The sequence below is a fragment of the Hypanus sabinus genome, chromosome 25, assembly GCF_030144855.1.
Source record: "Hypanus sabinus isolate sHypSab1 chromosome 25, sHypSab1.hap1, whole genome shotgun sequence".
Taxonomy (NCBI): domain Eukaryota; kingdom Metazoa; phylum Chordata; class Chondrichthyes; order Myliobatiformes; family Dasyatidae; genus Hypanus; species Hypanus sabinus.
The window spans coordinates 20,998,696-21,022,327 of record NC_082730.1 but is presented as its reverse complement, the minus strand read 5'-3'; the positions used below and the strand labels follow the sequence as shown (position 1 = coordinate 21,022,327).

General features: G+C 42.6%; 1 long non-coding RNA gene across 1 annotated transcript in view; it reads right to left on the bottom strand.

Moving 5' to 3' along the window:
- LOC132381089 (uncharacterized) overlaps nt 1–23,355 on the bottom strand; it is a 45,016-nt gene extending 21,661 nt beyond the window's left edge. The window contains exons 1-5 of the long non-coding RNA XR_009507928.1: nt 23,301–23,355; nt 15,452–15,572; nt 9,412–9,523; nt 6,582–6,686; nt 2,538–2,684 (exon numbers count right to left, since the gene is read on the bottom strand). This is a non-coding gene — a long non-coding RNA (uncharacterized LOC132381089). The remainder of the gene's footprint in view (nt 1–2,537; nt 2,685–6,581; nt 6,687–9,411; nt 9,524–15,451; nt 15,573–23,300) is intronic.
- Between the last annotated feature and the right edge of the window lie 277 nt (nt 23,356–23,632).

Here is a 23,632-nt window from a genome sequence, read left to right as displayed (position 1 = left end):
CTACTTCCTTAAGCACTCTGGGATGCAGACCAGTTGGCCCTAGGGATTATCTGCCTTTAATCCCTTCAATTTACTTAACATCACTTCCCTACTAACATGTACTTCCCTCAGTTCCTCCATCTCACTAGACCCTTGGTCGCCTTTCTATTTCCGGAAGATTATTTATGTCCTCCTTAGTGAAGACAGAACCAAAGTAGTTATTCAATTGGTCTGCCATGTCTTTGTTCCCTAAGATCAATTCACCTGTTTCTGACTGTAAAGGACCTACATTTGTCTTGACCAATCTTTTTCTTTTCACGTATCTATAAAAGCTTTTACAGTCAGTTTTTATGTTCCCTGCCAGCTTTCTCTCAATCTTTTTTCCCTTTCCTAATTATGCCCTTTGTCCTCTTCTGCTGGTCCCTGAATTTCTCCCGGTCCTCAGGTGTGCCACTTTTTTTTGCTAATTTATATGTTTCTTCTTTGGACTTGATACTATCCCTAATTTCCCTTGTCAGCCACAGGTGCACTACCTTCCCTGGTTTATTCTTTTGCCAAACTGGGATGAACAATTGTTGTAGTTTATCCATGTGATCTTTAAATGCTTGCCATTGCATATCCACCCACAACCCTTGAAGTATCATTTGCCAGTCTATCTTAGCTAATTCACATCTCATACCTTCAAAGTTACCCTTCTTTAAGTTCAGAACCTTTGTTTCTGAATTAACTATGTCACTTTCCATCTTAATGAAGAATTCCACTATATTATGGTTACTCTTACTCAAGGGGCCTCGCATGACAAGATTGCTAACTAACCCTTCCTCATTGCTCAATACCCAATCGAGAATGGCCTGCTCTCTAGTTGGTTCCTCGACATGTTGGTTCAGAAAACCATCCCACGTACATTCCAAGAAATCTTCTTCCTCAGCACCCTTACCAATTTGGTTCACCCAATCTATATGTAGATTGAAGTCACCCATTATAACTACTGATCCTTTATTGCACGCATTTCTAATTTCCTGTTTAATGCCATCCCCAACCTCACTACTACTGTTAGGTGGCCTGTACACAACTCCCACCAGCATTTTCTGCCCCTTAGTGTTATGCAGCTCTACCCATATCGATTCCACATCCTCCAGGCTAATGTCCTTCCTTTCTATTGTGTTAATCTCCTCTCTAACCAGCAATGCTACCCCACCTCCTTTTCTTTCCTGTCTATCCCTCCTGAATATTGAATATCCCTGGATGTTGAGCTCCCATCCTTGGTCACCCTGGAGCCATGTCTCTGTGATCCCAACTATATCATATTCATTAATTACTATCTGCACATTCAATTCATCCACCTTGTTACGAATGCTCCTCGCATTGACACACAAAGCCTTCAGGCTTGTTTTTACAACATTCTTAGCCCTTATACAATTATGTTGAAAAGTGGTTCTTTTTGCTTTTTGCCCCGGATTTGCCTGCCTGCCACTTTTACTTTTCACCTTAGTACTTTTTGCTTCTACCCTCATTTTACACCCCTCTGTCTCTCTGCACTTGTTCCCATCCCCCTGCCACATTAGTTTAAAGCCTCCTGAACAGCTCCCCCTAGGAAATTGGTTCCCGTCCAGCCCAGGTGCAGACCATCCTATTTATACCGGTCCCACCTCCCCCAGAACTGGTTCCAATGCCCCAGAAATTTGTATCCCTCCCCCTTGCACCATTTTTCAAGCCACGTATTCATCTGAAATATCCTCCTATTTCTACTCTGACTAGCACATGGCACTGGTAGTAATCCAGAGATTATTACCTTTGTGGTCCTACTTTTTAGTTTATCTCCTAACTCCCTAAATTCACCTTGTAGGACTTCATCCCTTTTTTTACCTATATCATTGGTACCTATGTGCACCACGACCACTGGCTGTTCACCCTCCCATTCCAGAATGTCCTGCAGCCGCTCAGAGACATCCTTGACCCTTGCACCAGGGAGGCAACATACCATCCTGGAGTCTTGTTTGCGGCCGCATAAGTGCCTAACTATTCCCCTTACAATCAAATCCCCTATCACTATAGCTCTCCCACTCCTTTTCCTTCTCTCCTGTGCTGCAGAACCACCCATGGTGCAATGAACTCGACTGCTGCTGCCTTCCCCTGATGAGACATCTCCCCCAACAGTATCCAAAACAGTATATCTGATTAGGAGGGAGATGACCTCAGGGGACTCCTGCACTACCTGCCTACTGCTATGCTGTCTAGTGGCCACCCCTTCCATTCCTGCCTGTGTAGCCTTTACCTGCGGTGTGGCCAACTCACTGAACGTGCTATTCACGACTTCTCAGCATTGTGGATGCTCCAGTATGAATCCAATCGCAGCTCCAGATGCTCAATGCGGTCTGCCAGAAGCTGCAGTTGGACACACTTCCTGCACACATAGTCGTCAGGGACACTGGAAGTATCCCTGATTTCCCACATGCTGCAGGATGAACAAACCACTGGGCCAATCTCAGCTGACATGACCCAATACTTGCCTCAACTTTTGAAACTTTCTCCTTTGAAAGGAACTTACCCAGCCTTACCTCACTTGGAGTGAAGCTCGTCCTCAGCCTCTTCTTGTCGAAGCCTCTCGAGTTAAAGCCTCAAATCTCCACTCCTTCACTGGCCCACTCACTCACTGGGCACTTTCCATTTCCATGTACATTCGAATGCACTTAGATTAACTGTATCTTGGACAGGAGGAAGAGGAATAACAGTCATTGAAAGTTTATATAACAGTCAGTTAAAAGATCAAAGATATATTTTCATCAACAGAAACAGGATTACACACTCCACATGAGCATGTGCAATTCTGATAAGTAGTACACACCACTGAACCTAAATGAAGAAATTTTCACAGTTGAAGAAAAAGTTAACCAAGAACCCTTCATGGGAGTCATCTCCATGATCTGAGCAGACTAGATGTCAACAAGGAAGCATTGAACGCCTGGCTCAGACTTGGAGACCTCTTCCCGGAAACAGAGGCGTTCTCTGTGGCAATTCAGGACCAGGTAGTTAACACAAAATATCAGGGTGGACTTCTAGTCCAGTTTTTCTCAATGTTCTCTCAGCTGTATGTGTATGTGTTTATTTAATATATTGTGTATATTTAAAGTGGAGGTTGATAGGTCTTTGGTTAGTCAGGGTGTCAATGTTTTCGGGGAGAAGACAGGAGAATGGTTTGAGAGGGACAATAAATCTGCAATGATGGTGGAATGGTGGAGCAGACTCAATGGGCAGAATGGCCTAATCTTACTCCTATGTCTTACAGTCTTACGGCTACCAGAGCTGGATTCGGATAAATAAACGAGGAGAGAATGGCATCCATTAGCAGGGATGTGAGAGACAGCTGGAACCAGGTGAGAGGTGGAGGGAGAATCTGTGTGTGAAGTGGTTGCATGGAACCAGAAGGCTGATGGGGGAGGAAGATGGGTGAATGGGGTTGGTGGGGGGGGGGGAATGAGTAAAAGGACACAAATGGATGGACCAGAGTATCAGCAGGAGGGAGATGAGGATAAAAAGTGGGTGAAAAGAAAGGGAAAACAGGGAAGAGGTGAGGAGGTGGTGTTGCCGAAAAGTGGAAAACAAACTTCAAGCCTTCCTGCTTATATTCCTCCGGAAGATACATCCTACCATCATACTCCCCTCCTCCCACATTGTTCCATCTGTTTTTTTCTATCCTTTTGTCTGCTTCTTATCTATCATTCCCCTGCCACAGTCTTCCAACTCCTGCCTACCTGCTCACCTCTCCTACCTGTCAGCACCTGCCTGTCATCTCACACTCCTCCTCAGCCTCCAAGTTATCTCACAACCCTCTCGCACCACTGCCCTTCTCCTCTGTACTGGTCATCTCGCCTCTCCGCCCTCAGTAATGATGTGGAGCTTTGACCTGAAATCTCGGTAGTTCCTTTCCTCCCACAGATGCTGCCTGACCCGCTGAGTTCCCCAGCACTCTGTTCTTCCAGCTTCCAGCACCTGCAGCTTCCTCTGGCACTGCTCACGCCGAGGCTGTCCCATTCTCAGACATCTCAGAAATGCAAGAGGTTCTGCGGAAGCTGGAAATTTGCCAACAAGCACAGAATGTTGGAGGAGCTCAGCAAGTCAGGCATCACTCATGGAGGGGAATAAACAGTCAATGCCTCGGTCCCAAACCGAAATGCCTGCTAATTCCAATCCATAGATGCTGCCAGCTTGCTAGGTTCTTCCAGCATTTTATGTGTGTAACCCCCTGGGTCGCCTCAGGCTCGCTCAGCTCATTCTTGTCTAGGAGGAGCAGCCTTCGGCCCCGCCAAACTGGGTAATCAGCTGGTGTGGTTGCTGTGTGATGTCCCCGCCTCGCCCAAAAACAGACAGTACACCATAAGTGATTAAATGAGTACAATTTATAAAGGTTACTATAACTAAGTGATTAATAACGATACAGTATATATAAAGAGAAAAAATAAAGAAAAGGCGCCAAACTTATCAAAGTCCAAACCACTTCGTGCACAACCGTTGGAGCTCAATTACTGAAGTCTTCTGGCCACCATTCGATCCCCTCCGAACTCCTCGACTCGCAGCTCAGAACCTTCCGAGTGGTCAACCAAGCACATCTAGCTTCATCCCCCCTCCTCGGAGTACCTCCTGGCCTTGGACCCCCGCTTGGGGTCCGTTCCTCGCCCAGCTTACAGCTTCGCGCCCTCTCTCTCTCAACCCCCTTGCGCCGATCTGCCCAAAAGCCCGTCAACAAAAGCTTACAGATTCAGAAGAAAGAACATTAATCCCCATTTGGTTTACAAAGGAATACAATTCTCCCAGCACTCTCTCGCAACAAAGAAGCATTCCTGCCAGTTAACAAAACAAAAGAAGCTCTTTTGATTACATACACAGTAACAAAGAAAAAAGAAGAAACCCCCTTTACATGTGCGTTGCTCAGATACCACAGCACTGATTACCACTCCACACGTTCCCCAGCAAGATACTTATCTCAGCTGCTTGCTGCACTTGTCTGCATCGACATCCACATTCACAGAAAGGCCTCTCTCTTGCTCTCTCTCAGTGCTTCCGGAGGAAGGTGTGTTCGATTTTTACTCACTCTCACTCACTCACTCGATGCTACCGCAAGGATGATGCCAGAGTCTTGGGTCTTGGGCAAAGTTTAATCGGCGTGACGTGTGGAATGGATTCACGTTAAGATGCGTTTCTTGTACCTGGTTGCTCTTTTTTTTGTTGCTAACTTGTGTGGTTTAGATCGGGGCGGACTGGCGGTGTGGCCTGCAGTCAACAACAACTCAGCACTAGATTGAACTGATCTGGATATTTCTGAACTGTTTCATTGACTTGCAGTTTGATATTTGATACCCTGCAGATTTCAGGTGCCATTTCCATGATTTGTCCTTTGCAAATTGAGAGTTTGAAGTTTTTCTTTGAATGTGTTCCATGGCTCCCAGTAGAAAGACAAATCTCGGGGACGTATACTGCACACATACTTTATAATGAATGCACTTTAAATCCCTTCACTCATGAATACCTGGACAGAATCATTGCCATCTACTTAGTTAGTTGGCAATGAAATTCTGGATTTGACAAAAACTTACAAATACTCTTGGTATTTTATTGAAATCTCGAAGCACCTCTATTTACCACTCACTCTCGCTTTCTCTCACTGACTCCAGTAGCTCACGTTATTTCTCATTCTCACACACATTTATCACACATTAGTTGTCAGCATGGATCTATTCTGGCTATCAATAGAACATTAACAAGATAATTAGCTGATATTTGAAGGGCTGTTTTCCAAAACTGAACAGCAGTAATATAAAGACTCCAGGTTGAATATTCATGGACCATTCCTCAGTTTATCAACTATAACTTTGACAAAAGAGCTGTGGAAACTTTCAAAAGTCCGTCTATCCTACACATTTTGCAAAGTAGCCGAACACCCACTTCCTCTCCCTTAATTAGTCATTAGTAAGTTAGTGATACTGAAAATTCACCACATAATGATCCCACAGTCTCTTTCTAGAAAAAAACCAGAGGGTTTTATGCATAAAAAGAGAAATACAGATACAAAATTCTCAGGTCTGTAAACTAAAAATCAAGAAGGCATCTTTTTCTGAAGGTATTTTGATACTACAAGTTATCCTGATTTCACTTGGGTAAATGACCCACAGGTTTGTAAAAGATTAGCATACAGAACTCTTAGGTCTGTAAATTTAAAGTTATGAAGGCAGCTTTTTCCGAAGGTATTTTGATATTACAAGTTATCCTGATTTCACTTGGGCAAATGACCCACAGATTTGTAAAAGATTAGCTTTATTTGTCACATGTAATTCGAAACGCAAGGTGAAATGCATTGTTTGCATCAAATCAGTGAGGATTGTGCTGGGCAGCTGCAAATGTCACCAAGCTTGCGGCACCAGCATAGCACTTCCACAACTCACCAACCCTACCCGTACGCCATTGAAACGTGGGAGGAAACTAGAGCACCCAGAAGAAACACACGATCATAAGGAGAATGTACAGACGGTGGAGAAGAAAGAGTTTGTTATCTTTTAATATATCAACATACAATGACAATCTATATTGATTGAAATTCTGCATCTTACCGTGCTCACTGCACTGAACGTTCACTGTCTGTACAAGAAAACTGATTTATGACTCTTATCTTGCTTCATTTCACCAAACATAGGTCTCTGTTGGTCTTCAAGCAACTGAATGGAACATGTTAGAAAGATGCAAATGTCAGTTACCAAATAACCATTTACTGGGATATTTATTTCATTACTTCAACTTCCAGCTATACCATCTTATCACATAGGTTTTAACATAAGGCTATCATTCTGATTGCAGAAAAGGCCAGTACAGCTGTACCCAAAGGGATATAAAATTCCACTCTTAACCCTGTGACAACATGGCCCATAACAACACACACACACACACACACACACACACACACAGACAAAGTGCTGGAGGAACTCTGCGGGTCAGGCTGCATCTATGGAAAGGAAGAGTCGATGTTTCAAGCCGAGACTCTTCATTAGGCAAAGAGTAATTAACATAAGCGAGATTAGCATTAAGTTTTAGATTCAGATGCATTCCTCTGTACTAACCTCCACGGGCAAAAGTGAGGGAAGTATCCACTTTACACATTTCCTTAACCCATGCACATTAACAAGCTTCTTTTTCACGTTGAATATATGTTAGCTGTCTTTGCAAGTGGACTGTAATATCTTTCTTTTCTTTCTTTTTCAATTTTTTTTATTGATTTTCATATATGCATATAAAAACATAACATAATAATGAGTAAATTATGAATACAATAGACTTGAAGTCACGTTGATAATAAGATAACAATATCCTATTAAACATCAGCAGGAAAAAAAATACCTTAATCAATCAAGTCCATATGATTATATATGAAAAAAAACAAAAATAACCATTAAAAGAAGAAAAAATTTGAAAATATGTGAAAAAAAGTATATATTAAGAAAAATAAAACACTAAACTAAACTAACATGGGCAATAATAATAGTTTACAAGTATATGATAGTGTCAACAAACTCCAGAACTCCATACCTGAACATGAATAAGCAGAAAGGAGGTCTGGAAAAGGCCAAATTAATTCATATGAAAATGTCGAATAAACGGTCTCCAAGTTTCTTCAAATTTAATTGATGAGTCAAAAATAGTGCTTCTAATTTTTTCCAGGCTCAGATAAGAAACAGTTTGAGAAAGCCACTGAAACGTGGTAGGAGGATTTACTTCTTTCCAGTTTTGTAATATAGACCTTCTGGCCATTAATGTTACAAAAGCAATCATTCGTCTGATTGAAGGGGAAAACTGATTACCATCTTCATTTGGTATGCCAAAAATTGCGGTAATAAAATGAGGTTGTAAATCTATATTCCAAGTTGAGGAAATAGTAGTAAATATGTCCTTCCAGTAATTATGTAAAGTGGGACATGACCAAAACATATGGGTCAATGAGGCCACTTCTGAATGACATCTGTCACATTGAGGGTTAATATGAGAATAGAATCGAGCAAGTGACTGTAATATCTAACAGCTTATTCATTTGATGATCGCCCAGACAATACCACTTACTGTTCCCTAGAGAGTCACATTGTGAGTGTACGTGTACCCACAGTGATCTGTCAAAAGTGTCCACAACAAATCATGCTCTGAGTTTGTGATCATTGGAGTTTACAAGAATGAGGGAGATCTCATTGAAACCTATGGAATATTGAATGGCCCAGATACAGCAGACATGGAGAGGCTGTTTCCATTAGTTGGGGAGTTCAGGGCCAGATGACACAGCCTCAGAATATAAGCATATCCCTTTAGAACAAAGATGAGAAAGAATGTATTTAGCAGAGGGAGTTCTTTAACTGGAGGATGATGAATCTATGGAATTTGTTGCCATAGACTGCTGTGGAGTCTATGGGGAAGCACAATGGGGAAGCACAAAGAAGACTCTCACCCTGTATTTAGCACTTTGCACTCATGTGGCCAGAGTATGATAATGGTGAACAGAGGAGAATACAAATTTGGAACAGATGAGAACCTATGGGCCACTTGAACCTGCTCCATTGTTTAGAGAGCTCATAAACTAGTCTGACTGTTTTCGCGTATTAATGCTCTCAGTATTATTTATTTACTTATAAATACAAGAAAGCCTGTAGATGCTGAAACTTCAGAATAGCGCACACAAAATGTTTGACACACAGAGGGTCAGGCAGCATCTACGGAGAGGAATTCAGAGATGAGGTTTTAGAACAAGGCCCTTCAGGCCGAGACTGAAGATGCAAAAGCCTGTTGGCCAGTCCTGATGAAGGGTCTCAGCCTGAAATGCTGTCTCTATTTCTATCTACAAATGCCACCTGACCTGTTGAGTTCTTCCAACATTTGCGTGTCAATCATATTTATATTTCTTCTTCTTATTTAAGTTACAGAGAAAGGTAGAACAAGTTAGGTCTTTATTCTTTGGAACGTAGAAGGTTGAAGAGGGACTTGATAGAGGTATTTAAAATTAAGAGGGGGGTAGATAGAGTTGACGTGGATAGGCTTTTTCCATTCGGAGTAGGGGAGATTCAAACAAGAGGACATAAGTTGAGAGTTAAGGGGCAAAAGTTTAGGGGTAACACGAGGGGGAATTTCTTTACTCGGAGAGTGGTAACTGTGTGGAACGAGCTTCCAGTAGAAGTGATAGAGGCAGGTTCGATATTGTGATTTAAAAAAAAATTGGATAGGTATAGGGATAGGAAAGGAATGGAGGGTTATGGGCTGAGTGCAGGTCGGTTGGACTAGGTGAGAGTAAGCGTTCGGCACGGATCTCAAGGGCCAAGATGGCCTGTTTCCATGCTGTAATTGTTATATGATTATATGTTATATGGTTATTATTATTATTATTATTATTATTATTATTATTATTACTACCTGTGTTTTTGTATTTGCACAGTTTGTCTCCTTTTGCACATTGGTTGCTTATCAGTCCTTGTGTATGGTTTTACTTTGATTCTATTGTATTTCTTTGTTCTACTGCGAATGCCTGTAAGAAAATAGATCTCAGGATAGTATCTGGTGACATATACATACCTTGATAATAAATTTCCTTTGAATATTTTAACTTTGAACTTTGACTGTAATCTCAAACCCATAGTAACCTTTCATCCTGTTGCATATCAACACTCTACCTACCTCAACCTCCTGCCTTTTTCCTGAAGAGGAGAGGCCATCTGTGGGACAAAATGTTACCTCATCACAAGCAACATGCACAAAATGCTGGAGGAACTCAACAAGTCATACAGCATTTGGAGGGGAATTGATAGCTGACAGTTCAGTACAAGACCTTTCATCGGGACTCATTATAACCATTTATTTTTAAGCAGTGACCTGTCGTTTAGTTTCCACCACAGAAAGAAGTGCCTCGCCATGTTAAAAACCATCTTAGTATCATATCTGCTTCACTCAAATATTATAAGTGTTAATATTCTATTTCTCACCACAGATGAAGCTCATCTCAATTAGCACAAAATTTGTAAGTGTTAAATAAAATGTTAATGAGTTAAATTTCTCAAAGAATGAGCAGATGATTTGCAGGTTTTAATTTGTTTAGTGTTCAGTTTAACAACTTCATATCTTAACACCTGTGTTTCTCACACAACAGATGTGGCAATGGAAAGTGGCTGCAGCGGAGTCTCAGTTTGTGCAGGAAGGAGCAGGCTGCAGGAAAGTGGCTGCACTAGGAGCAGACAGCTAGAAAGGAGAAGGATCTCTCACTGGTACATGGCTGGTGTACTGGTCTATATTCTTGGAGACTCCTCACACCTTTAGGCTTTTGCATCATTTTTCGCCTTGCCAGGCAATCTGTGTGCCCCATTCCACTCCACCATCATTCTGTTGTAATAAGTTACACAATTTCTCTAGACTCATCTTTTAGCTCTTAACTCTAAAGTACCTCCATTTGCTTTATACCATCATTGCTATCATTACTGAAACACATCTGCCAACTGGTCCATCTCAGACCTTCTCATCTTTCTCTCTACCCTATGTTCACCACTACCATTGACACAACCAAACACCTTCTCATTTGCTGGTTTTGTTTAATTATATTTTATAGTATAATATTAATAGGACCAGGCAGATTAATAGTTCAGCATGGACTGGATAAGCTGAATGGCCTGTTTCTGTGCAGTAGTGTTCTATAACTCTATGACTCTGTATTTGAGTATTATTTAGATATACAACATGGTAAAAGGCCTTTCCAGCACAATGAGTCCACGGCCCACCCATTTACAGCCACGTGGCCAATTAAATTACAAAACTGTACGCCTTTGCGATGTGTGAGGGGAAACACACCTGGGGGAAACCCACGTGGTCACAAGGGGAACATGCAACTTCCTTACAGATAGCAATGGTCATGAACCCTTCTGACCAACAGGGGGCGCCAGGTAGCCACAGGTCTCCATACACCTGAACATCCTTTATTTGAGTTTATTAGAGTTGTTCAGTGACTACTTTTATCCCTGTCGCTCTTTCCGTGAGTACGGTTTCCTTGTGCTTCTTATTCTTAAGTGATTAGTCTTTGATTTTGACCCTTGCAGGTTTCCTGTGTTTTATTTTCTATTTAAGGTTATTCTGGACCCGTGCTTATCAGTCAGTCACGGATTCGAGTTCTGTGTCAACCACCAGTCTGTGGCTCAAGTCCAGAATAAGAGACCTCTTAGTTTGACGAATCCTTGTACTATTCTCTGAATAACTCTTCGTCATCAATTTCTACTCTGAAGATAGTCCTGAAGATAGTTACAGCAACCGAATTGAAGCTGGGTCATTGGCGTCGTAATATTATTACACTAATGCATTACGCTACCGTGCCAGATATAAAGAAAAGATATGGAGCTGAATTGAGAAGATGATGGTGTTGCTCTCCTGACAGATGCTTGCAGGACCCAACACTTGCTTACTGTACCTTCAGTCTTCTAGCATTAGTGGGATTCCTTCTCCTGTTTACCTCACACTGCTCTCTGAGGTCAAGTGGCAGACAATACCACAGAGTATCCTACACATTGCTGTCTTGTAAAATGACTGATATCCACTATCTACACTGCAAGCTCCTGCATGTGGCAATGTGATGATGACCTAAATAATGTGCTTCAGTGACACAGACTGAGAGATAAATATTAGCAAGGAATCTTGTTCAAAACAGTGGCAAGGAACCCAGTGAGGTACGGTTGCCTGACAGAGCTACTGCCTCAGAACTCTGGGACATGGACTTTTGTCTGATTCTGTTTGCTGTGTGTGAAGAGTTTGCACGTTCTCTCCATACTTTGTCTTTCCTTACATTATTGAAGGAGGCCATTTGGTCTCTGCCAGCTCACAGAGCAATCTCATCCCCTTACCAATTTCCCCCATGACTCTTCCTCCTCACTCCTCATGAATTCCACCAGTCGCTCACACACTAGGGACTACTTACAGAGACCAGTCAACTGCCTGCCCAAATGGATGTGAGAGGAAACTGGATCGGTCAGGGAAATGCCCACAGTCACAGCAAGAAGTGCTCAAGCTCCACACAGACAACATCAGAGTCCAGGACTGAAACTAGTTGACCAGTGCTGTGAGGCATTTTGCCTTACTGCCCGCCACATCAGTACCCACATGGATTTTCCCCAGTTATTCCTGTTTGCTCTCACATCCCAAAGATATGCTGGTAAGTTAATTGGCTCCTCAAAGTTACAACTTGAAGTAGGATAATAGCATCAAAAATAACCAGAAGTGCGTTGATGGTTTGTGTCAGTAGAAATAATTTGGAGAGAAAGAAAGAAAGGGGGAAACGGACTTTGGGACTTCTCCCCAGCATGAACCCAATGGCCAAATAGCCTACTTTAGTGTCTGTAATGAACTCTTCAGGCCTGTGTGGGGTGCTGGAGAGCACTGGGCTACGAGGTTTTCTGAAATGGTTAATTGTCGTTTAATGAGAGTCATTAATCATTTAGAGTTCCTTGTGTTTTCCCCAAGGGATTCGCTCTTTGTAATGCGGTGTCCTGTTGCTTTCTGTCTAAACTTGTTAAGGCTCAGGGATTCCATGTTACTGTATTATTTAAGTGGATGCCCGATTAGCGGTAAATGTTGGTTCCTAAATTTTGAGAATGTTGCATCTTGAGTTGTTGCTCAGCTGAGCCACTGATATTCCATTGGAAATCTTATGAATAAATTCTGGTTGCTGTCTCTACATTGGAGTCTGTCGTTCATTCACTCTTGAGTTCCAACACCACAGTCGCACATTGGGAGTTTATCAACGTAACCATAAGTTACGGCACTTTGAAAACTTTTCTGTGGTCCCGAAGGAGCAGGCCACTTTGACATAGCAGTGTAATGGTTGGCGTAAAGCTATTAGCAACCTAAGTTGAATTCTGACACTGTTTGTAAGGAGTTTGTATGTTATCCCCGTGAATATGTGGGTTTCCTCGTGGTGCTCTGGTTTTCTCCCACTTTCCAAGATGAGTGAGTTTGTAGCTTAATTGGTCACATGGGTGTAATTGGGTCATATGAGCTCATTGGACTGGAATGGCCTGTTACGTGCTGCATCTGTGAATAATAATAATAATAACTTGTTTAATAGATACAGCCATTCCAGACACACATAACATACAGAAATCAGTAAGTGAAAAACATCAGAAATAAGCTGAATTAAAAGAGGAAATTGAAAGACTATGGAACGTGAACAGGATACACATTGTCCAAATAGTAATATCCACAACTGGTTCCATCCCAAAGACACTACACAATAGTATTGAACAATTAGGCCTTCACAGCAATTTTTATGTAAAACTTCAGAAAGCTAAAATAATAAACACCACGAGATTAGTCCAAAAGTTCCTAGCAATTGACAAATGAGTGTGCTTGACTATGCTTGTACCTCAGGTTTTATCAGCTAGAGCTGAGAAAAAAAACACCAATAATAATAATAATATTATCTGAAATGTGCCACTCGAGAGCACTGCCTCGAGGTGGCGGCCCAGATTTCCATTCACCAGGCTGAGCCCCTGACTTCTTGAATGAAAGTTTAAGGGCCACTAACTGAGCCACAGATGTTGCCTCAAGCTTCGGATCTCTAGAACTCAACAGAATTCCCTATTGATTAACAGAGCATCCACTATTAAATCAATGATCCCTATGGCATAGCCACCACGTCAGTGTGAAGAGATTGAGAACCATTATGTGAATCAGCTCATTGGAAGACAGAAATACTAATGGGAAAATGATTTAGAGCTCCAGGATAGACTTGTAAAGCTCAATTTTAATTTTTTTGTGAGTGTGTTTATATATAACTGTTACATTATTCGACATGTCCAGGCGATGTGCCAAAGATGGTTTTAATTTACTTCTGTTTGCTGAAACAACAGTAAATAAGCTGTCATGGTGGGTTATTGATTGAAGCAAATTGTGTGGGAGGAATCTATAGGACAATGAAAATGCTGTTAAGGACTTTTATGTCACCACTAATGAAGGCCACTGTCAATCAATAGCTTTTTCTTCTGCCTCAGTCTAGAAGGAGAATTCAAGATGGCTTGCAACAAGAAGGAATGATTTATTTGTTGCTTTTTTCCCCTGATTGGATTTGAGGATCAATAATTATGTTATATGTCACTGTCAAGGCTTTCTATGTAAAGTTATGGTAACATGGGAAGAAATAGCAGGCTGAGCAGAGAAATTGAGCTAGTTATGTGTGTTCGTCCATACAGTATGCTAACTAGGCCAGCTCTGAGCTCTGCATATCTGGGTCTCAATATTAAGTGTCCCTTCCAACCTCCAATCCACAGCCTTCGAATCCCAGACACCACATGCAATGAGCTTTGCAGCTTGCTATAGAGCGTTGGGCTTCAAGGTTTCTGAAGCACCTGTATTTACTAACTTTTAGAGCCATTAAGCCCAAGTGCTTTCTGTTTAACCTTGGCAAATGGAGATCAACTCAGATAAGTGTGAGGTGGTCCATTTTGGTAGGTCAAATATGATGGCAGAATATAGTATTAATGGTAAGACTCTGGGCAGTGTGGAGGATCAGAAGGATCGTGGGGTCCAAGTCCATAGGACCCTGTGGTTAAGAAGGCATATGGTACATTGGCCTTCATCAATCGTGGGATTGAGTTTAAGAGCTGAGAGGTAATGTTACAGCTATATAGGACCTGGTCAGAGCCCACTTGAGGTACTGTGCTCAGTTCTGGTTGCCTCACTACAGGAAGGACATGGAAACCATAGAAACGGTGCAGAGGAGATTTACAAGGATGTTGCCTGGATCGGGGGAGCATGCCTTATGAGAATAGGTTGAGTGAAATCGGCCTTTTCTCCTTGGAGTGACAGAGGATGAGAAGTGACCTGATAGAGGTGTACAAGATGATGAGAGGCATTGATTGTGTGGATAGTCAGAGGCTTTTTCTCAGAGCTGAAATGACTAGCACGAGAGGGCATAGTTTTCAGGTGCTTGGAAGTAGGTACAGAGGAGATGTCAGCAGTAAGTTTTTTTACGCAGAGTGGTGAGTGTATGGAATGGGCTGCCGGTGGCAGTGGTGAAGGTGGATATGACAGGGTCTTTTAAGAGACTCCTGGATAGGTACATGCAGCTTAGAAAAACAGAGAGCTATGGGTAACCCTAGGCAATTTCTAAGGTGAGGACATGTTCGGCACAGTTTTGTGGGCCGAAGGGCCTGTACTGCACTGTAGGCTTTCCATGTTTCTATTTTATCAAGTTAATTGTGATCAGCACGTCTTTCAGGGATTCTATGATTATTTAAAGAGCACTCTCATTGTGCTTGGTAAGTGGAATCCCCTGTGTGCTTGTGGAAAATGATTTGTATCCTGATATTATTCAGTTGTGCCTCTTATCCCTGTTGGTATTCCTGTGCCCAGCCTCTTGTTTTTGTCTCTTCATGGGGAGTCTGCCATTCCTCTTTTCCTGGGTCGAGTCATTGCCAGCACTCACCGTGACAGAGAGAGTCTGCCGTTCCTCCGCACTTGGGTCCAGTCCTGCCAATGGCCACCGTGACACCACATTCCTAATTTTGTTCTTGTCCGTTATCCTACTGAGCACCAAAATTTGAGACCTGATAGAGATATAACAAACTATTGAAGCCATAGGTATGGTAGGTGATATAAAACTTTCTCCATGGGAGAAGTGTTTAAAACTTTAGGGCAAAGGTCCATCATCATGGGCACCCACCATCTAGGCCATACCCTCTTCTCATTACTACCATCAGGTAGGAGGTACAGGAGCCTGAGGTCCCACACCACCACGTTTAGGAACAGTGTTTACCTTTCAACAATCATACACCTGAACCAGTGTGGATAACTTCCCTCACTTCAACTCTGAATTGACTCCACAACCTACAGACTCACTTTCAAGGTCTCTACAAATTCACATTCTCAATATAAATGATATATTTTTAAAAATTTAATTTGTACAGTTTGTTATCTTTTCCACATTGGTTGTTGTCAATCTCTGTAACTTTCATTGTAACGCACGCAAAATGCTGGAAGAACCCAGCAGGGCAGGCAGCATCTATGGAAAAGAGAACACAGTCGACTTTTTGGGCTGAGACCCTTCATCGGGACTGAAAAGAAAGAGGAGAAGTTGGAGTAAGAAGGTTGGGGGGGAAACAGTACAAGGTGGCAGGTGACAGGTGAAACCAGGAGAGGGGGAGGGGGTGAAGTAAAGAGCTGGGAAGTTGATTCATGAAAGAGATTAAAAGGCTGCAGAAGGGGGAATCTGATAGGAGAGGATAGAAGACCATGGAAGGAAGGGAAGGGGGAAGAGCACCAGAGGGAGGTGATGGGCAGGTAAGGAAATAAGGTGAGAGAGTGAAACAGAAATGGGGAATGGTGAAGGAGGGGGCCACGATTACCAGAAGCTGGAGAAATCGATGTTCATGCCATGAGGTTGGAGGCATCCAGATGGAATATAAGATGTTGCTCCTCCAAGCTGAGTGTGGTTTCATCAAGGCAGTAGAAGAGGCTATGGACTGACATGACAGAATGGGAATGGAATAAAGAGTTGAAATAGGTGGCTACCGGGAGATCCTGCATTTTCTGGCAAACAGAGCAAAGGTGCTTGACGAAGCAGTCTCCCAATCTATGTTGGATCTCGCCGATATACAGAAGACTACACCAGGAGTACCAGATATAGTAGATGGCCCCAACAGACTCTCAGCTGAAGTGTCGCCTCGACTGGAAGGACTGTTTAGGGCCCTGAATGATATGGAGGGAGGAGGTGTAGGGGCAAGTTTGGCACTTGTTCTGCTTGCATGAGTAAGTGATCAGTGGGAAGGGACGAATGGACAGGGGAGTCACATCGGGAGTGATTCCTGCAGAAAACAGAAAGCTGGAGGGAGTGGGGGGGAAGGAAAGATCCTCCCACTGCCACACCAGGGAAAGAGTTCCTCTTGGCCTCACCTACCACCCCACCAGCTTCTGCATCCAGCACGTTATTCTCCGTAATTTCTGCCATCTCCAATGGGATCCCACCAAAAAGCCCATCTTTCCCTCTCCGTCACTTTCCGTTTTTCGCAGGGATTGCTCCCTACAGGACTCCCTTGTCCACTCATCCCTCCCTACTGATCTCCCTCCTGATACCCTTGCAAGCAGAACAAATGCCACACCTTCCTCTGCACCTCTTCCCTCATTACCATTCAGGGTGCAATGCTGCCCTTCCAGGTGAGGTGACACTTCAGCTGCATGACTGTTGGAGACATCTGCCGTATCTGATGGTCCCGGTGTAGCCTCCTGTATGTTGGTGAAGCCCAGCGTAGATTGGGAGACCACTTTGCCCAGCACCCACACTCCATCCACTGGAAAAAAATAGGACCTCCCAGTAGCCACCCATTTCAACTCTACTTCCTATTCCCTGTCCGACACGTCAGTCCTTGGACTCCTCTACTGCTGTGATGGGGCTACTCAGTTTGGGAGAGCCACGCCTCATATTCCGTCTGGGCAGCCTCCAGCCTGATGGCATGAGCATCCATTTCTCTACCTTCCAGTAATGCCCCCCCCCACTGCCCTTCAACATTCCCATTCCACTCTCTCACCTTGTCTCCTTACCTGCCCATCACCTTCCTCTGGTGTTCCTCCCCTTCCTTTTCTTCCATGGTCTTCTATCCTCTCCTATCAGATTTTTCATTCTTCAGCCCTTTGCCTCTTTCGCCAATGAACTCCCCACCTCTCTCCCTCTACTGGTTTCACCTACCATCTTGTACTTACTCCTCCCCTTACCCCACCTTCTTGCTCTTTCTTTCCAGTCCTGGCGAAGGGTCTTGGCCTGAAATGTTGACTGTTTACTCTGTTCCATAGTTGTTGCCTGCCCTGCTGAGCTCCTCCAGCATTTTGTGTGTGTTGGTTTGGATTTCTAGCATCTGAAGATTTTCTCCTGTTTGTGTAATTACCATTACATTTCTTTTTCTTTTCCCTGTAAACGCTTGCAAGAAAATAAATCTCAAGGTAGTAAATGGTGACATATACATAATTTGATAATAATTTTACTTTGGCTTTGACTTTATGACAAGGGAAAGAGGCTTGGAAGAGATTGGAGGAGGATCTTTTTGTCACACAAGGATGTTTGGAATCTGTAATGCTTTGCCTGAGAGCCATAGTGGAGGCAGGTACTGTCAGAACAGTTAAGAAGTATCTAGATCAAAGGTTGCCAACCTGAAGTCCATGGATCCCTCGGTTAATGATGGGGTCTATGGCATAAAAATAATTGGGAACCCTGATCTAGATGAATACTTGACTTGCCAAGACATAGACTATAGACATAGGATACGGCTATGCTAGCAAACGGGATTAATATAGATAAGTACTCGATGGTCAGTATAGTACATTGTGGGCTGAAGGACCTGTTTCTGTGATCTATGACTTAAATACAACTTTAGTCTTTACATCAGTCTCTGCTACCTGGTCAGCAGCTTCAATCCTGTCCCTGGTAAATGCTTTAGATTGAACAAAATTGTTCACAGCCTTGTCATTATGCCACAATGTCTAGGAGAATTTTGATCGCTGGATCAGCTCCACTTCCTCTGCCTACACAACCAACTCCAAATAAATATTCTTATGAAACCCCCTAGTTTCCTTGGCTGTGAAAAGTCTGGGGAAGACACTCTCAAGTCCCGCCAAACTCATGAGATTGATATGGCTCATCCCGCCCCCATCCCCAGTTTGTGTGGATGCTGTGTCATTTGCTACTCTTACAAATTAGTGCCACGAAATATCTGATAGTACACTGCATACGATTAGAGGAATTATATTTATGAATCTTAACTGAAGGGTTAGTAAAGAATAACAAAAAGAAAAGGGCCCATTCTAATTAAACAGTCAAATGTGTACGTTGGAGCTCATCTTGAACTTCTCTGTTGCTCACATGCTGGGCCCTCGGTCAATGTGAAAGCACACACCACCTTCCCAACGTCGCTCACAACCCATCTGAAACATATGGGCCTCCCACCAGTTCTGCGATCGGTTCTCCCCAGCGTCTTCTCCATCTCCCACCGAGCACAAGCCCAAGATTAAACTTGGTGTCCCTCATCAGAGAAACCTCCCTTAATTCGACCATTCTAATTGAATGGCACACATTTCTCCACATCTTTTATCTTCAGCAATAACCCAAACAAGCAGAAAACAGAACAGAGGGCCCTTACAGAAATGCTAAATGAAATACATACAGTATTACAGTAAAAATATGAACCAGGGCATTACTCTTGTCTAAACTCAGGCCATCTTTGTATGTAGTATAACTTCATACTGGATCAAGTAAAGTTAGTCCAGGAATGAGGCATTGAATCTCATGGGGTTCTCGACCAGGAAAGTGAATGGATTGTAAAGAAGATTAAAACTATTTCTTGCAGCAGGCAATGTTGGCTATCTAACATCAGCACTTAATGGACAGTGAGCACAAGGCTCGGCATAAAGGACAGACAGGGAATGAAAGGGACTTTCTCTGGTTATCAGCTGACAGATAGATATATACTTTATTGATCCCAACGGAAATCTGAGGGTCACAGTAGCATAAAGGACACTTACCCTGACTCCTCAACCTTTTTTCTCCAGTCCTGATGTAAGAGAGAGAATGAATTATGAAAAATGGTTCCCATGGTGCTGCTTGAAGGTAAGGAAGCTTTGTATTCCTTATATTATGGCCAATATTTATCCAATAATTGGTACTAACGTGGATTGTCTGGGAATTTTTGTATGTAGGCACAAATTGATAGTAATTGCTTGGGACAGAGTAAAGAAACGTAGGTCGTATCCTTGTCCAATCCTGTAGTGTAAGCTCAAGGATAACCAAGTTTCTTTTTGGCTCAAGTTTCAACCTACAAAATGATTTCTATTCCAGGTACCACTGAGCTATATGTACTTTTATGCAGCTCATCCTACAGGAGGAGTGTTTGAAGGCTCTGGGCCTGTACTTGCTGGGGTTTAGAAGAATGAAGGGGGATCTCATTGAAAACTATCAAATATTGAAAGACCTAGATAGAGTGGACATGGAAAGGATGTTTTCTATAGTGGGGAAGTCTAGGACTAGAGGGTGCAGCCTCAGGATAAAGGGACATCCTTTTAGAACAGAGATGAGGAGAAATTTCTTTAGCCAGAGGGGGTGTTGAATCTCTGGAATTCATTGCCACAGACAGCTGTAGCGACTAGATCATTTAAAGCAGAGGTTGATAGGTTCTTGATTAGTAAGGGTGTCAAATGTTAAAGAGAGAAGGCAGGAGTATGGGTTTGAGAGAGATAATAAATCAGCCATGATGGAATGGTGGAGAAGAATCAATGGGCTGAATGGCCTAACTCTGTCCTTACGTCTTATGTTCTTACTTCTCTGCTTTTGTTTCAGATTTCTACAGCTTGCTCTCATACATATTGATATCATGCATATATTTTAGATTCTCTCTGTGCTTTAAGCATTGATTATAATCCTCCAAAGCATCTTCTATTATTTAACAATTGCAGTGGTCGGTTGACAATAAAGTGGAAAAAATGGCTGGCAGTAGTTCAACCAATCCAGGGCTAGATAAATGATTGGTTAATACACTGGAGTTCATTGCTTAGATCTGGGATTACTGTAAATGTATTGGACACAGAGACATAAAAGTAACTTATCAATGCTTTGCTGAACTAAAGTGACCTTAGCAATTGATGATTCACTTGTGGCTTTATGAAAAGTTTTATCTACTTATCCATCTATTGAGATACAATGAGGAATAGGCCCTTTCAGTCCTTCGAGGCACACCATCCAGCAACCCCCGATTTAACCCTAGCCTAATCAAGGGACAATTTACAATGACCAATTAACCTGCCAACAGGTACATTTTCAGACCGTTGGGGGGCAGAAACCGGAGGAAACAACCCACACGGTCACAGGGAGAACATGCAGAATTCTCACAGGCAGCGGTAGGAATTGAACCCGCGCCACCTGTACTGTAACGCGTTGTGCTAACCACTACGCTACCGTGCCACCCCAATGAATATGAGTCAGCCGAGATCAGGAAGGAAAAATGAGAAGACCAATATGGGAGAGAGTGAGTTTCTGGCAGTGTTTGAAGGAAAGAAGAAAAGCATCAATGATAATATTTTCAACTGATACTAAAGGGAAGCTTCTGACTTTGCAGCATATAGAAGATATAGAATTGGAGAGTCTAAAGAAGATCACATAGATTCCCAACATGTACTAAAGCTCCTCAACCTCCCTTGTTTCTTTTTTTTTGAGAGTTAACATATTGATTTGAGTTTCTCAGTGCCAGGCATTAGAGGTTTGTGTTTATTTATATTCATGACAAGTGCTCTTTGGTCACGTACTGCATTAAATTAAATGGAGCAAAACTTTCTCCATACGCTCCCTCTGCATTCTCACGTCACAGTTCTGGAACATAGAATAAATCTCCCACTGCCTTGTTCCCAGAACTGTAACATATGTTTGATATAGAGTAAAGCTATACTATCCCATGAAACATTGCTTGTTTAAGGAACAGAATGGGTTAGAGAGGGAGAATCAAATTCCCTCTACATCATCCAATCAAACATTCCCAAAGGAAGAAAGTGTGAATCCAGGGTAAATCTCTCTCTGTCTCTCCTCCATAAACACTCCCAGAATAGGAGCAGCAAAGCAAATTCACACTCTCTCTTGAGTTAAACATCTGCATGGTTTAACTCCAATCCCAGAATAGGTAACACTGAATTTCAGTATCTTTATCCATGTTGATACACATTAATTTCTCATTGTGGCAGTTTTCATATTTGCAAACACTCTCAAAGTACAGCGAGTTGCTTTCAACCAAATTAGTTTCTTGTTATGTCTGCATAGTGGTAAGAATAAAAACTCACCTCATCCTCCTGGAATGGGTTTTGAATCCATATTTCCAGAGGAGAAAGTTTGCCAAGATCATAACTCAAATTTCTGTTCTTTTTTCACTTCTAAGATGTATCAACCATAACATGTTGCTCTTTCCTCCCCCGTGTGTTTATCTTATATCTAATGACACTAAATCGTGGGAGAGCAAATAATTTCTCCCACGAGTTTATTGCTCAGACAATTTTGCTGACAAGCAACATCAAATAAATCAGATCATTTGGTCACTTAAAGCCCTCTCCTGTTTTGTGTGGAGTTTCTGTGCACCAAATGGTTATAGCTTTTGAGAGTACAATAGTGACTAAACTTGAAAAGCCATATATTATGGAGTACTACAGCACAGAAACTGGCCATTTGCCCCATCTAGCCCATGCCAACCTGAGCTTCTACCTAATCCCATCTACCTGCACTCGAAGCATAGTCCTCCAAACTCCTCCCATCAATATACCTATCCAAACTTATCTTAAATTGTACAATTGAACCCGTTTTTACCACCTTTGCTGGCAGTTCGTCTCACAATCACACCACTCTTTGTGTAAAGAATTTTCCTCTCAGATTCCCCTTAAATATTTCACCTTTCCTTCTAAACCTATGACCTCCAGTATGAGGGGGAAAAGCCTGCATGCATTCAACATATCTATACCCCTCATCTCTGTAAGATATGCCCTTATTCTCCGTGCTCCAGGGAATAAAGTTTTAACCTGAGGAAATAAGGTCATATCTCAGGAATTATTTATGAAGCTCTTTGGGATGCTCATTTTGTTGGTGGCCAACCATTTTAATTCCTAGCCCCATTCCTGTTCTGACATGTTGGTCTATGGCCTTCCCTCCTGCTACATGAGGCCAGTGTTAGGCTGGAGAAGAAATATCTCATAATCCATCCAGGTTGCCTCCAACCAGATGGCATGAACATCTATTCCTCCAACTTCTGGTATTTTTCCCCTCCCCCTTCCCTCTTCTTCATTTTCCAACTCTGGCCTCTTACACCTTCTCCTCACCTGCCAATTATCTCCCCCTGGTTCCCATCCTCCTTCCTTTTTTCCATATTCCACTCTCCACTCCTATCAGTTTCCTCCTTCTCCAGCTCTTTGTTTTTTCCACTTATCACCTTCCAGCTTCTTACTTCATCCTCCCTTCCGCATATACCTGGCTTCACCTGTCACCTACTAGCCTGTCTTCCTCCTTCCTTTCCAATCCTGATGAAGGTTCTCAGCTCGAAACATCGGCAGATTATTCATTTCCGTAGATGCTGCCTGACCAGCTGAGCTCCCCCTGCATTTTCTGTGTGTTGCTCTGGATCCCCAACATCTGCGGGATCTCGTGTTCCCTAGTTGATAGTGAGTTCCACATTTGTACCACTCTCTGCCAAAGAACTTTCTCCTAAATTTCTCATTGGAACTTTCGATAACTATCTTCCATTTATGGCCTTCTGATCCAGGTTTACCTGCATGTCTTGGAGATACAAGATGCTGCAGATGCTGGAATGCAGGTCAACAAAGTATAATCTGCAGGTATTCAGTGGGCTGAGCAGCATCTGTGGTGGGAGGAAAGGAGTTGTTGATGTTTTGGGTTACACTGCATTAGCATCAATTGTCTTGGATGTGGAAACGCATTCGGTGAAAGGTGAGGACTGAGGCAACTCTATCCCTGTTTTGTTTGGAGGGCAAATTGGTAAATTGGTTTATAATTGTGACTGGTACTAAGATAAAATGAAAAAAAGTCTTTGTTTTGCATGTCGTCACACGTCAAGGTAATACAAGGGAAAAGCAGTAACAG